The sequence below is a fragment of the Ambystoma mexicanum genome, chromosome 2p (genome assembly GCF_040938575.1).
Source record: "Ambystoma mexicanum isolate Mex_15411 chromosome 2p, UKY_AmexF1_1, whole genome shotgun sequence".
Lineage (NCBI taxonomy): Eukaryota > Metazoa > Chordata > Amphibia > Caudata > Ambystomatidae > Ambystoma > Ambystoma mexicanum.
The window spans coordinates 1,132,550,713-1,132,564,878 of NC_090923.1; the positions used below are offsets into that span (position 1 = coordinate 1,132,550,713).

Here is a 14,166-nt window from a genome sequence, read left to right on the forward strand (position 1 = left end):
TGTGGATAAGATCTCACTGCAACCTCTGAGTCCTTGAAGTCCCATAGGTAAGCATTAAATAGCGTGGGAGCCAGAGGACACCACTGCTTGACCCCTCTCAATGTTTGTATAGGGACTGACAGCGTACCCTGGTGATTCAGGCGTACTGATAGGGATGTCTCTGTGTATAAAGCTTGAATTTGTTGCAGTATGTTTCTAGGACATTCTTTAGCTTCCAGTTTCTCCCATAGAAGCTACCGATTGACCTGGTCCAAAGCTTGGACCTGGTCAATGAAAGCCATATATATGCCCGGTCTTCCTTCCTTGGTCCTACATTTTAAGAAGTTAATCAGGAATATATTAACCACAGTTCCTGTGTTCTTTACAAAAACCCGACTGGAACAGATCCATTAAGTCATTGTCTATTTCCGAATTCTGGAATAGCTCAAATAGAGTTGAGCCATAGACTTTGCCAATAATGTTTAAAAGCGCTATTGGCCGATAGTTCTTCGGGTGTTGTCTGGGTCTATTTTTATAAATCGGGACTATGGTGGCTTTTTTCCAAGACCAGGGAATTGTTTTAATTTCAGTGATGGTACTAAATACTTTGCTGATGAATAGCGACCATTCCTCTGTGCCTGTTTTAAGTGGACATTTGTCAGACCATCAGGCCCCGGGGCTCTGGAGGTTCAGTGTTTTGATTTTCGTTAAAATTGATGTTATATCAGTAGGCAAATCCCATTTTGCTTTTGTCCTGTCATATGCTCTTGTAATCCCTGTATTTGGGTTTTTGAAAAGCGCTGTGAAGTGTTCTAGCCATGTTTCCTCTCCTACATAATTATGGAGGATGTTCGGTGAGGTGCCTGAAAGTGTCTTGATCACTGACCAAAATTCTATCAAATTTAACCCGTTTATCAGTCTTAGCATAGGTTCTGCATCTGTCTGGTGCATGGATGCCTTGCGGGATCTCAGCTAGTTCTTATGTGATTTTTTTTTAATCTCATGTGCTACTTCCATATCCTTTTTGTCGAAGGTCTTATTTGTTAATCACATTGCCTTTATTACTTTCTTCCTTTCTTCAACCAAGCTTTTATCATAAGTGTGATTATGGCCATTGCCATTTTTCACTGGGGTATTGATCTTATGTTTGTAGATGTTTAAACATTGGTCGTAGTCCACCACCTTATCTTTTTGATAACTGGTTCTTTTGGTGTATGCTTCGGTTAGCATTCTGACCTCTTCTGCTTTCACTTTAAGTCTTATTCTTCCACTTGCTTCTTCGATCTCCATTCCCATTGTTTTTCGTATTTCGTGTTGGGATTTCCAATCAAATTCAAGCAGATTATGATCACTATTCTTGGTGCGAATAACCTGAGATTTGGTGATGTACATAAGGAGTTCACGAGTTACAAAGATGTGATCTAGTGTAGCTAAAAGCGAGTCCTTTTCCCAAGTTGGTATGAAGTTGTCGTCATCGTCTTTCAGGAGGTGAAGATTATGTAGGTCTCTTGCTTTCATTAATTTTGGCCATTTTATACCTCTCTTTATCGCAGTGGTCTTTAGGGTAGAGGTTATCTTACTCCGTTGTACATTAGGATTCAGATCGCCACATATAATCAGGTGACATAATTGATAATCTGATGAAATTTTATTCATGATGCTGTTAGCTTGTTTTAAGAACTGGTTGTCACTTATGGCCAATGGATTCCAGTAGGAATTAATTATTATCATATCTTCAGCCTTCGATTTTGGTATTTTTGCTGTCTCCCTTCCCACTTAAGTTGTGTAACTTGGAAGCATAGAGATGATTCTATCACCTTTTTAAGTCGGAGTTCTTTGCTTGATCGAATCATAGTCAAAAGACCTGATGAAGGTCGACTTGAGGGCCCTTTTGCTGTTGGAGAAAGGTATGTCTCATAGCTGTCCATTGTTGGTTGATCTCTTAACCACGTCTCTTGGAGACACAAAACGTCGAAGTCTCCTAGGCACACATCACTTGGTGTTAATAAGTGTACGAAACCTCCAGTATTCCATGAGCCGAATTTCAGAGAGGTTTGCTTTTCCAGGAGCTCCTTAGGCAGATCATCCTCGAGTCCCCCTCTCTGGATTTGCTAACTTCGGCAAGTCTGGTTCAATGCCTTTGAGGTCCATCTCCATTTTTGTCCTTCTTTTACTAAATTCAGTTCTTTTTCCTTATTTAGGGGCCATGGATCTTCTCTTTCGCATCCTTCTGGCTTAAATGTTATCTTTATTTTCGATAGCAGGCCTTAGGGAAAACGACCCACCCCCAAAGGATCTTTAAAAATTCCTCTTGTTTCGATCTGTGGTGATGCAGACAAAGCGTCTTTTTGGCTTTTATCTGTTGCCTGTCCTGGTCCCACCCCACCGGACTTCTTGATTGGGTTTAATTCCGCAGAGTTTTCATGTTGGGGAGCTTCCTGCATTCTGTTTTCTATATTAGTTGTTTCTCTGACCCTTGTACGAGTTTTTGTTTGTTCTTGCCTCACAAGTTCACCCGGTTTTAGAGCCTTGGTTCTGTCTCGGGGTATCTCTTCCAACTTCTGTTCAACATCAGTATAGTTTGTTAGTTCGTAACCCAGTATCAGAAAGCTTTCGACAGCTTGTGCTATCATTGCCCTCACGACAGGAGAGGGAATATGTAGATATACATTATCTAATTTTCCTCTTATTTCGAATTCAACAATCTTAATGTTGTCCGATTTAATTGCTCTTAAGGTCGGTATACATGGAAGCAATGTCATCACATTTTTCCTGTTCAGAATTGTGCTGTCAGAGTTTCCTATTGTTTTGAGACAAAAGTTTCTGGCACTTTTTATTTTATCCTTATAAGTTACTCTTTTGTCTGTATTAAAGGTTTCTCTCACTTCTCTCTTTCTGGAGACTTGTGAGTGTCTCTAATTTTCTTTATCATTGTGTGTCCTTTGTTCCCTTGCTGGTCTCTCGGCTTTTCACTCTCTGGAGTGCGTTCTTCTGTTTTTGTCGTCCTGTTTGTTTGTGTGTCCATTTGTGGCTGTTACGCTCACCTGGTATCCACAGGGACGCCACCCAGCCGGGTTACTCGCTGGTATGCTTCTCAGCTTTGCCCTGATGTGGTCTGCGGGGAAGGTTCTGCCTTGTGGTAGAATTAGGCATGCTCTCCGTCCTGCTTTCTTTGCAGGGGCGTGTTGTCTTTCATGGGCGAGTGTGGTCCAGTTACTTCACTGACGCCAGCCCGTTTGATATTGTTCAGGTAGGTCTTATTGCTGTTCTTTAGTTTTGTTGCTATCCTGCATGCCTTTCTTTGTTTAAAATGTCTCTTTTTTCTCCCTTAGGTATGCAGAGCTTCGGCGCGGCGAACTGGCTTGGTTCAGCCCCGCTGGTAAAAGATGGCGCATTAAGAGCGATATGATGCGGTAAGTAAGCGCTATGCGCAGCGCTGCGAAGTCTTGCCTTTGCTAACCTGTGTTTTCCTTCCTTGTAGGTCGCTGTGTTCTTCAGCGCGAGTGGAATGTCCGGAGTGGTGCCAGCCGAGTGGCGACCAGCCAGGTAAGCCTTTTGAGCAGTTCGTAATTTATAAATGTCTCTACTGCTTTCTTTAATGTTGCCTCTATCTTCCTCTTTCAGGTCGTTCTGTCCAGGAGGCGTGCAGATTCGAGGAAGCTGTTTTCAGTAGCTCTGAGTGTTTAAAGATGAAGACTGCAGGTAAGATGCTGCTGCTAATGATGTTCCTTTTGTCTCCTTGCAGGTTCTGCTTTTCCGAGGTTCGAGGGAATAGCTGGACACGGTGAGCGTCACGTTGCAAGCTGCAAAGTAACGCGAAGCGTGTTGTCTTGCTCGGGTGTGGTTTAAATAGCCCCAACAAAATAGTCCAGGTAAAGTAGTCCCTAGGCTACCACACCCAAAACACTAGACCGCATAGCTTGGTTCTTAGGAACCAAGCTATGTGGATGCCTCCATGTTGGCTGACAATACAATAAAGTAGTTCCCAAGCACATTGTTTTTCATGGTGTATGAGCCTGGCACCATAGGTGCCAGGATTGGCCCCATGAGGGTTTTTGAAGAGGATGCCAGGCTCTAGAGGCCCGAGTCCTGACTCCACCTGGCCAATGGGTTTGCCACAGGGGGTTTTGGGCGAGGGTCGTGACAGCACTCCCCCCTAAGGCCCCTCCCATGGTGTTCCTTCTGTCTGGCCCAAAATTGGTTGGGAAGTTCCGATGGAATTTCCTGATTAGACGTGGTGCGTGGATATTCTCACTGGGCTCCCAGGATCTATCTTGTGGTCCAAATCCTTTCCAATCGACAAGATAATATAGCTTGGTCCTGGAGTATTTAGAGTCCAAGACATCTCTGACTTCGAATTCTGGTTCTCCGTCAACAAGTATGGGCTTAGGTCGTGTCCCAATCCGTGTGCTGGGTTGCATTGGTTTCAGGAGGGACACATGGAATACCAGGTGGATGTGTAGATTAGGTGGTAAATCCAGTTTCACGGCTGCTGGGTAGATAATTGCCTTAATGGTATAGGGTCCTAAGAATCTGGAATTAAAGGTCTGGGTTCCCTTGATGGGTACGAATTTAGCGGCTAACCAAACTTTGTCTCCTACTTGATAATCAGGGACCTTTTTCCGGTGTTGGTCGGCAAATCTCTTTTGTTTTTCTTTGGCATGAATAAGGTGTTCCTTTGCCCCTTTGAAAGCCCGAGTAATGGTTGTGTGTAGAATCTTTACCGCTGGCATTTCCAAGCTGGCTGGAAGGTCTAGTTGAGAGGTACGTGGATGTCTGCCATAAAGGGTATAACAGGGCGTTTGTCCCGTGCTTGAATGCAAAGAATAGTTATATGCATATTCGGCTATCCATAGTATGTCATTCCAATTCCTTTGTTTGTGGTGCAGCATGCACCGTAAATATTGCTCGAGTGTCTGATTGGTTCTCTCGGTTTGGCCGTCCGTTTGGGGATGGTGACTGGTAGATAGCCGAACGTCGTTCTGCGCCATTGCACAACATTTTTTCCAGAAGTTTGAAACAAACTGGCTGCCTCGATCAGAGACCAGAACCGAAGGGAAGCCATGTAGCTTAACTACGCCCTCCAGGAACACTTTTCCTAAAGTGGCTGCGTCTGGGAGGCCTTTGAAAGGAATAAAATGGGCCATCTTCGAGAATAAGTCCACAACTACAAGGATGGTGTTGAACCCTTGGCTTGGAGGTAGATCAGTGATGAAGTCAAGGGAAAGAGTGTGCCATGGAACTGGAGGAATATCCAATGGTTGTAGGAGACCAGATGGTTTTTGTTTCTGTGATTTATTTTGTGCGCAGACACCGCAGGACTGAATATACTGAATGATGTCCTTACGCCAGGTAGGCCACCAAAAGTTCTCTTTCACCTTAGCTAGGGTTTTGGGGATCCCAGGATGCCCTTCGATCAGTGAATCGTGATAGTTTGAAATAATATGCTGTTGTAATTCCTTCTTGGGTACATATAGGCGATCCCTAAAAAAGGGTAGATGGTCCTTGTTGGTATATTGTTCTCCTTAAGTTTGCCATGAGAGGTAGGCATCAGGATTAATTGTCCGTTGGATTTCTTTTCGTAGTTCTGCTTGTGTTAAGGCTGTTTTGATACCCAAGAGTTTGTCTTCAGGTATAATAGGTACTGGGTCTGGAGTTGTATATACTATTTCATCTATGCCCATGCGAGATAAGGCATCCGCCTTTCCGTTTCTGACTCCTGGTCGAAATGTGATTACATAATCGTATTCGGCGAAGAAAATGGCCCACCGTAATTGGTGCGAGGACTGGGCCTTAGCTGTTTTGAGATATTGCAGGTTTCGGTGGTCTGTGAGGACTGTAATGGTGTGTCTGGCCCCCAGAAGGTAGTGCCTCCAGGCTTTAAAGGCGGATTTGATAGCCAGGAGTTCCTTGTCCGTGACGGCAAAATTAATCTCTGGAGGTGAGAACTTTTTTGACCAGTAGGCCACAGGATGTAGCTGGCCGGTTTCCAGGTCTCTCTGTGAAAGGACAGCCCCCATTGTGAGACTGGATGCATCAGTTTCAACGACATAAGGGAGGTCTGGATGAGGATGTCGCAGGATTGGAGCGAAGGTAAATCTTTGTTTAAGTTCCTGAAAGGCTTCTTCTGCTTCTTCGGTTCAAGCAAACTTTTTATTGTTTTTTCGTAATAGTACTGTGATTGGGTATACAACCTGAGAGAAGTCTGGGATGAACCAGCGGTAGAAGTTTGCAAAGCCCAGCATGCTTTGTACCCCTTTCAGAGACGGCGGTGAAGGCCATTTCAGAATGGCATTTACCTTGTGCACGTCCATTCTGATGCCTCCTGGAGTAATGTTGAAACCAAAAAATTCTACTTCGCCTGACATGATCTTGTTCCGAGGCTGAGTATACTAAGATGTCGTCTATGTACACTAAGGCGCACACATCAATTAACTCCCTTAAAATGTCATTCATGAAATATTGGAATGCCGCAGGAGCGTTGCATAACCCGAAGGGCATGACTTGATATTCAAACAAGCCGTACTTAGTACGGAAGGCGGTTTTCCATTCATCTCCTTTTCTGACTCGGACCAGGTGGTACGCTCCTCGAAGGTCCAATTTGGTATAAATCTGGGCATCTTTAACTTGGTCTAGCATCTCAGGGATAAGTGGCAAAGGGTAGCGGTTCTTCACAGGGATCTGGTTCAATGCACGGTAGTCAATACAGGTTCTCAAGTCTCCTTCCTTTTTCGGTACGAAGAACAAAGGACTGGCTGCGGGGACTTCGAAGGACGGATAGATCTGTTTGCAATGTACTGGTCTAAATAGGATTTCAAATGAAGGTTTTCTGGTTCTGTGAGAGCGTACATCCTGCCGCAAGGAATTTGTGTACCAGGAACAAGGTCTATCTGACAGTCATAGGGCCTGTGCGGCGGCAATGTATTGGCTTGGTCCTTTCGGAAAACATCCTGGAAATCATGGTATTCACTTGGCAAGGTATTAGTTGCTCCCAGGGTTGATACTGTCGCTCCGGGAGTCATGGGGATACAGACTTCGGGTTTCTCCTCTTGGTAATAGCAGGCAGGGCAGCAGTCACCGAGGAAGGTTAATTTTCGTGCCCGCCAGTCTATGAAAGGGTTGTGAGCAACCAACCATGGCATCCCTAGTATTAGCCTGAACTGGGGTGCCTTGATGAGATCGAATGAAATAGACTCCCGATGTCCATCCTGGCACAGCAAGGTTACCCTGGCTGTGCACTGGGTTACTGGTCCAGAAGCGATTTCTGTCCCATCCACGGTGGTTACCTTGTCCATAGTTGGCTTAGAATACAAAGGAAGCCCCATCTCTGCTGCCAGTTCTTGATCAATATAATTTCCAACTGCCCCGCTATCGATGTATGCTTCAACGGCATGCATTCTTGACGACTGTTGGTGGTTAATTAAGATCACTGGTATTGCGAGGTCAGCAACTTTTTCTTCTCACTCGACAAACTGACCTCTACGTTTGTCGAGCTTGGTAGTTTTCCGATTCCTTAGCTTCATCCTTCTCTGTGGCCCCGACTGTTCTTCTTGGGGGTTTTACTGGACAGTCCTTCAGGAAATGTCCTGGTTTCCCACAATACAAACAAAGCTGTTGTTGTCTTCTTTTGTACCGCCCTTGTTTTGTTAATGGAGGCTGTATCCCTCCAATCTGCATGGGTTCTACAGCATTTTCAGGTAACCGGGGTGTGTTTTCCCTTGGTCGAACATACACGGTCCGAGGGTCCGTATTAGACCGGTCTGCCTTTCGGTCCTGCAACTGGTGGTCTAGCTGCACGACCAGATTTATGAATTCTGCACAGTCTCTGGGTGGATCAACCACCTGGGCTAAGACGTCCTTTAATTCGCCTCATAAGCCTCGATGGAATAACGTGGTTCTTTTGTTTTCTGGCCACCTAGCTTCGGCAACCAGTCTGTTGAAGGTAGCAATGTACGTTAACAAGTCCTGATTCCCCTGTCGGAGGGACAAGAGTTCATTGTCCACAGCTTGTTCCTGGGTATGGCGAGAAAAATGTTTTTCCATTTCTCTCTGGAACCCCCCAAAGTCATGTAATAGAGGATCGTCATGGGTTACCAACGGCACCGACCAATCTGCTGCACTACCAAACAGGTATTATAAGACAAAAGCTACCCGAGCTTGGTCGTTTGGAAATGCTCCAGGCCTACAAAGAAAATGAAGGCGGCACTGATTGATGAATGCCGCATACTTCCGTGGGTCACCTGAGAACCTTTCTGGTGGTGCCAGGGGCACTGTTCCAGGTAATGTGATCTGTACCGGAGTGGGTGGTATGGCAGGGTTTTGCATCGTTGGATTGCTTCCAGGTAGAGGCGTCTGTCCTGCCTGTGATTGCAAGTATTGCCTGCTAATCTCTTCAGTGCGTTCTTTAGTCACTATTAGGTCTCTCTGGAGGGCATTAGTCTCTTGTCGGGCAGAATAAACCTCAGCACGAAGCTCTCCTAGTAATTGGGCCAATTGGTCCATTTCTGATGTCTTCATGGCGCCCAGGTGGATTTGTTATGGTAGGCTTCGTGTTCTGTTACGCTCACCTGGTAGTCACAGGGACGCCACCCAGCCAGGTTACTCGCTGGTATGCTTCTCAGCTTTGCCCTGAAGTGGTCTGCGGGGAAGGTTCTGCCTTGTGGTAGAATTAGGCGTGCTCACCGTCCTGCCTTCTTTGCAGGGGCGCGTTGTCTTTCATGGGCGAGTGTGGTCCAGTTACATCACTGATGCCGGCCCGTTTGATATTGTTCAGGTAGGTCTTATTGCTGTTCTTTAGTTTTGCTGCTATCCTGCATGCCTTTCTTTGTTTAAAATGTCTCTTTTTTCTCCCTTAGGTATGCGGAGCTTCAGCGCGGCGAACTGGCTTGGTTGAGCCCCGCTGGTAAATGATGGCGCATTAAGAGCGCTATGATGCGGTAAGTAAGCGCTATGCGCAGCGCTGCGAAGTCTTGCCTTTGCTAACCTGTGTTTTCCTTCCTTTAGGTCACTGTGTTCTTCAGCGCGAGTGGAATGTCCGGAGTGGTGCCAGCCGAGAGGCGACCAGCCAGGTAAGCCTTTTGAGCAGTTCGTAATTTGTAAATGTCTCTACTGCTTTCTTTAATGTTGCCTCTATCTTCCTCTTTCAGGTCGTTCTGTCCGGGAGGCGTGCAGATTCGAGGAAGCTGTTCTCAGTAGCTGCAAGTGTTTAAAGATGAAGACTGCAGGTAAGATGCCGCTGCTAATGGTGTTCCTTTTGTCTCCTTGCAGGTTCTGCTTCTCCGAGGTTCGAGGGAATAGCTGGACATGGTGAGCGTCACGTTGCAAGCTGCAAAGTAACGCGAAGCGTGTTGTCTTGCTCGGGTGTGGTTTAAATAGCCCCAACAAAATAGTCCAGGTAAAGTAGTCCCTAGGCTACCACACCCAAAACACTAGACCGCATAGCTTGGTTCTTAGGAACCAAGCTATGTGGATGCCTCCATGTTGGCTGACAATACAATAAAGTAGTTCCTAAGCACATTGTTTTTCATGGTGTATAAGCCTGGCGCCATAGGTGCCAGGACTGGCCCCATCAGGGCTTTTGAAGAGGATGCCAGGCTCTAGAGGCCCGAGTCCTGACTCCCCCTGGCCAATGGGTTTGCCAGAGGGGGTTTTGGGCGAGGGTCGTGAAGCGGCTTGCTTGTTTCTTGGTTCTCTCAGAGGGTGATTTCCCTGTGGTTTCTTGCACTCGGGGAGTTCCCTTCGATCATTTTAAATGTTTTCCCTTCTGTCAGCTAAGGACATAAAATGTGGCGATTGTCCATTAATGCTACCTTTACTGTTCTTGATGGGAGTTTTTTGTAGCTGTTGGTTATTTTCTTCTATACAGTAGAGCTCTGGGTCTACCTCCTCTATGGAGTATTGAGATAAATCCGTCAAGTCCATAATTTCCTCTGAGTCGACAATCACAGTTCTCTTTTTCGCAGGGGAACTGCGAGATCTAATAACTTCAGATCCAGTTACATTATCATGGGGAGTTTGCCTAGCAGGCACCCCGTTGGGCTAACACAGAAGTGCTGCTGTCTCCTCCGTCTCCTCTTCAACTCCTATGTTTACCTCTGCATGAGGTATTACTTCCTCAAATGTTACCCTCCTTCTCTCATTGGTTTGTTTTCTTACCCATTGGCTGAGAAAACACTGGGTACAAATCTTCCTTGGAGTTTTGAGATATTTGGCATTGTGATGGCGCTGGTTCATGGAGGGACCTCATCTCGAGTGCCGTATGTAGTTCCAGGACAACGCATCCATTTGATGCTTTCTGAGTTGTTACATGTTGGTTGGAGTTTACTCCCTCCTCCAACCTTTTGGTTTGTTCTTGGTCCTGGCGTGCAGCTTGATAAGGTTGTTTTTGGGGCCGGCAGGAGGCTGTTTGTGCTAGATCCTTTTGATCTTTCTTTTTTGGGGCACTTGTTTCCACCTGGGGTCTACTAAGTGAATTTAGTTTGTCTTTTTGCCCTCCTTTCCACTGAGCTGTTTGCGAACTTTGACTCACTACTTCCACTGTGCTGGTTTCAGTACTTTGATCCTTTAGATGTACTTTGTGATCAGTTTTTTTCCCAGATCTTTGAAGGGGGCTTGATTCTTGAAGCTCCCTTGGTTTAGGCACAGCACTGATAAAACCCTCCAAAAAAGTCATCTTAGTATACATCATGGCTAACAGTGAGGTATGGTCCTTAAGTGTGTCGTTGAGCGACTCAGAGTTTTGAGAAGGGTGCTAACGCGATTGTTATAGTGGACATAATCGCCATTAAGTCCAGTTTCTTTGTGGGTGTTTCTTTTTGCGAGTTTTCCATGAATCTTGTTGAAGTTCGCCTTCTTACAGGTGAATGAAAAGGGATCTGATGCACTTCTCTGTCGGTTGAGCCCTTTGAACTGTTCAGTTCAGTGTCAGCAGCTTCGTTCTTATTGTTAACTGCCGATATCTGTGTTTTCCCACCATTTGGGCTCACGATTTTTAAATTGTTCTCGGGAACTACACACTCTTTTGGTAGATGTGTGTTGAGGATTATGCATTCCTCTGTTTCGTCCTGGTTCACACATTGTGGGTGTTCAGGTTTACTGCTCTGTTGTCCTTTAGTTGAATTACTTCCCCCCTCTGAAGCCTGTTCTAGGGAAAGAACTGTCGATTTGGGCTGACTGCCCTTTTCCTGTGCTGGATTTGCTTCATCTCTTTGGGGAATACAAACTCCCACCCCGGGGAGTCTCGGTGTGTGAGGGATCTCACCCTCTGTTTGTTTCGGCGTATTGAATTCACCCTTTTCTTCATCCACGAAAGGCAGTAGCGTTCCCATTACTTGGAGATCCATCGGTTCTCTCTGATTGTTAGGCCCGTGCTCTGTGCTTTGTTTATTTGCTTCTGTGGACAGGCCAGCCCAAGAGAACACTTGAAGCCCTGGGAGCAGGGACGTTGGGGCTATATCCGCCCCTTGCAGAATTTCTGCGTCTGCCAGCTCGCACAGCATTGGGTTCATTTCATGTTGGTTTTTAAAGAAGAACTGTCAAAAATGGATTGACTTGGTGTACCGGCTTTGTTCATTGGGTTGATATTATGTAAGTGTGTTTTTCTTTAACATACATGTCATTGAGTTTCTGACAAGACACTTTTTTCTTTGTAAAGATCAAAGAATGCGCCAAGCCATTTTTTGGACAAGTTTAGTGTTCTTCTTATGCTTTGGTTTCTGGTTCTTCTGATTATTCTGAGTAGTGGCTTTTTTTTAAATTTCTTTAGGTTACCTTGTTGCCCATCAATGTTCGTTGAGTTTAGGGGATTTTCTCTCACTTTTGATTGGTACAGATTATCATCGGAGCCCACATCACTATCTATCCCTTTCAATGAATTCAATTGAATTTGTAATTACCCCAACGTTTCTTCGTTTTGAGAATTGTTTGTGTTATTCCGCATGGGCAGGCTTTGAAGATTTTCAAAAGCAGGGGTTGGGTGAATGTCAATTACAATTGTGAGTTTGTTGCACCACGGAATTGCCACTTCTGGTTCTCGTGTGGGTTCTGAAGAATTTTTCCCATCAGTAAGCTCGGTTTGGTTATGGGCCCGCTTCTCGTTAGAAGAAGAGGGCAACCTTTGATTTTCGTTTTTTCCCACACCCACCCACCCCCGGGTTCATACATTCAGCCGGCTGAGGAACAGGCACACTTGCGTAGCTCTGCCCTGCCTCTGTGTCACCTGAATGAGAGTCCAGGGCCCCCGGTGACCCTCCAACGCCCGGGCTCACGCTATCTCGGTCCTCTTCTCCCCCCCCCCCTAAGTTTCTCCACGGCCAGACTCCTTTTCAGCCATAGATATCTGAGGATCCACCTCCAGCACACACACTCGACCGCGGAATTCTGGTCCGCAGTGTAGATGTTAGTTTTGGGTCGAGATGTCTGTCTTGACACTCAGAGGGGAGTAAGGGGAAATGCTGATCACAGTGTTCGTGCAGCAAGGAGGTTTCCTCAATAGAGGTCTTACCTCTTTTTTAAGAGGGCCCGGGTTTCAAGGGGCTGCGATGTTCCAGTCCGCTTTCTTCCACCCGATGGCGTTGACTAGAAGACGTCTTCCACCTTCTTCTTCATGGTTCCGTCCTGTGGCCATCTCCCGCCGTGGACTGCCAAATTCTCCTACCAAACTCCTCGGCTGCTCAGGAGCTCTGGAATAACGTTATTGAGGTGAATATTGGTCACCACTTACCGCTGCCGCCAGTACCGCAGGACCTACGGCACACACCTGCTCGGCTCAATGCTATCCACATCTCCTCAGCTCTGCAGCTCTGCAGCGTGGAGGGCACAGCCCCTCGCTCGCCGCACTCCTCGTTGCTCACCTTCCTCACGAGAGGATTTTAGAAGAAAGGACCTCACGACAATCGAGTCAAGCCGCACTGTGAGATACTCCTCACACCAAACAGCCGCTTCCGACTCGTATTCCAATTGCTTCCGAAATTGAGTAATGAAGTTAGATGCCCCTACACAAGTAAGTTTGCCACTCCTCCACCGTCTCTGAAGTTAACGCCTTTCCGAACATTTGAAGGGTTAGCCCCCACCTACATTTTAGCCTAGGTGCACCCCTGGATGTGCGCACTTGCATTTTGTTAGGCAGAGAGGTGAGGGAAGCCTTTCTCCAAAACTGGCAGTGTTAAAGTTTTACTGTGTTTGTTCAGAAAAATGTACTTGAACAAACGCAGTAAAACTTTAAAGCTGCTCCTTTCAAGAAAGACTTCCATCGCCTCTCTGCATATTGCACTTTAAAATATACTATTTGATAGTTGGTCCCCGCACCAGACGATGGTGGAGGGTGCAGAACAGTGGGGGCGGAGCCTCCAAGTTTGCCCCCCCGATTTTCTGGAGTGGCCAATCCCATCACCACTTCGCCCTCCCCCACCCCCCTGAAATGTAGGTTTCGTTGCGCCCCAGCAGGACTGTGATATGCAAGTTGGCTGTGAATGAGTAGAATTATGCAATTGCCATGTGCGAGTGACAAAGTTAGTATGAATATTGTGTGTTATGGTGTAGAATTGGAGCGTGTTAGTGCAAGAAGCAGTCAGAGACCTTGATGGGCAGGTTGGTGAGGGGCGCAGACAATCCTGAAGACACATGTAACACAGCCCATATGAATAAGGCATGAAAGTCATAGCAAAGCACTGAATGTCAAAGAAACAGATGAAAAAGGCCTAACATGGTCAAAACAACCCGGTGCCCCAACACGCTCTTACCACTGGCTTCTACAGACAGCTCCTATTTCACTTTCTAACTCTGGCACTGTCAGACCCAGTGTCTGCTGGCTTTGTCTGTCTCTCTCTCTTATGAATACACTGTACCCTTTTTTGCAACAAGACACTGGGAATTGGCACATATTTAGGGGGGGGGCGGCAATCTGGAGACTCCACCCAATATCAGAAGTGAGTGCATAAGGACTGTCAGGATTTTGGTTAAGAGACAGCCTTTCCTAGATATGAGAATCCCAGGTGCCACGTTCACCTTGCTTGGTGTGTTGCTTGACAGACTCAGAGCTGCCTAAAACATCACTCTGCCTTATTCAGGGTAATATTCGCTTTTGTAATAGGGCGCCATTTATCAACAACAGAAAGATGAAAAAATTGAGCGGGCATTTGGGACTTTAATATCTGCACTGAGCTCAGCAACACGCACCTAACTTAGTGA

At 46.2% G+C, this 14,166-nt stretch overlaps 1 long non-coding RNA gene across 1 annotated transcript in view; it reads right to left on the reverse strand.

The window, feature by feature from the left end:
* The window catches only part of LOC138567213 (uncharacterized), a 68,223-nt gene that overhangs the window by 45,218 nt on the left and 8,839 nt on the right, over positions 1–14,166 (reverse strand). The gene's annotated exons all lie outside the window — the stretch shown is intronic.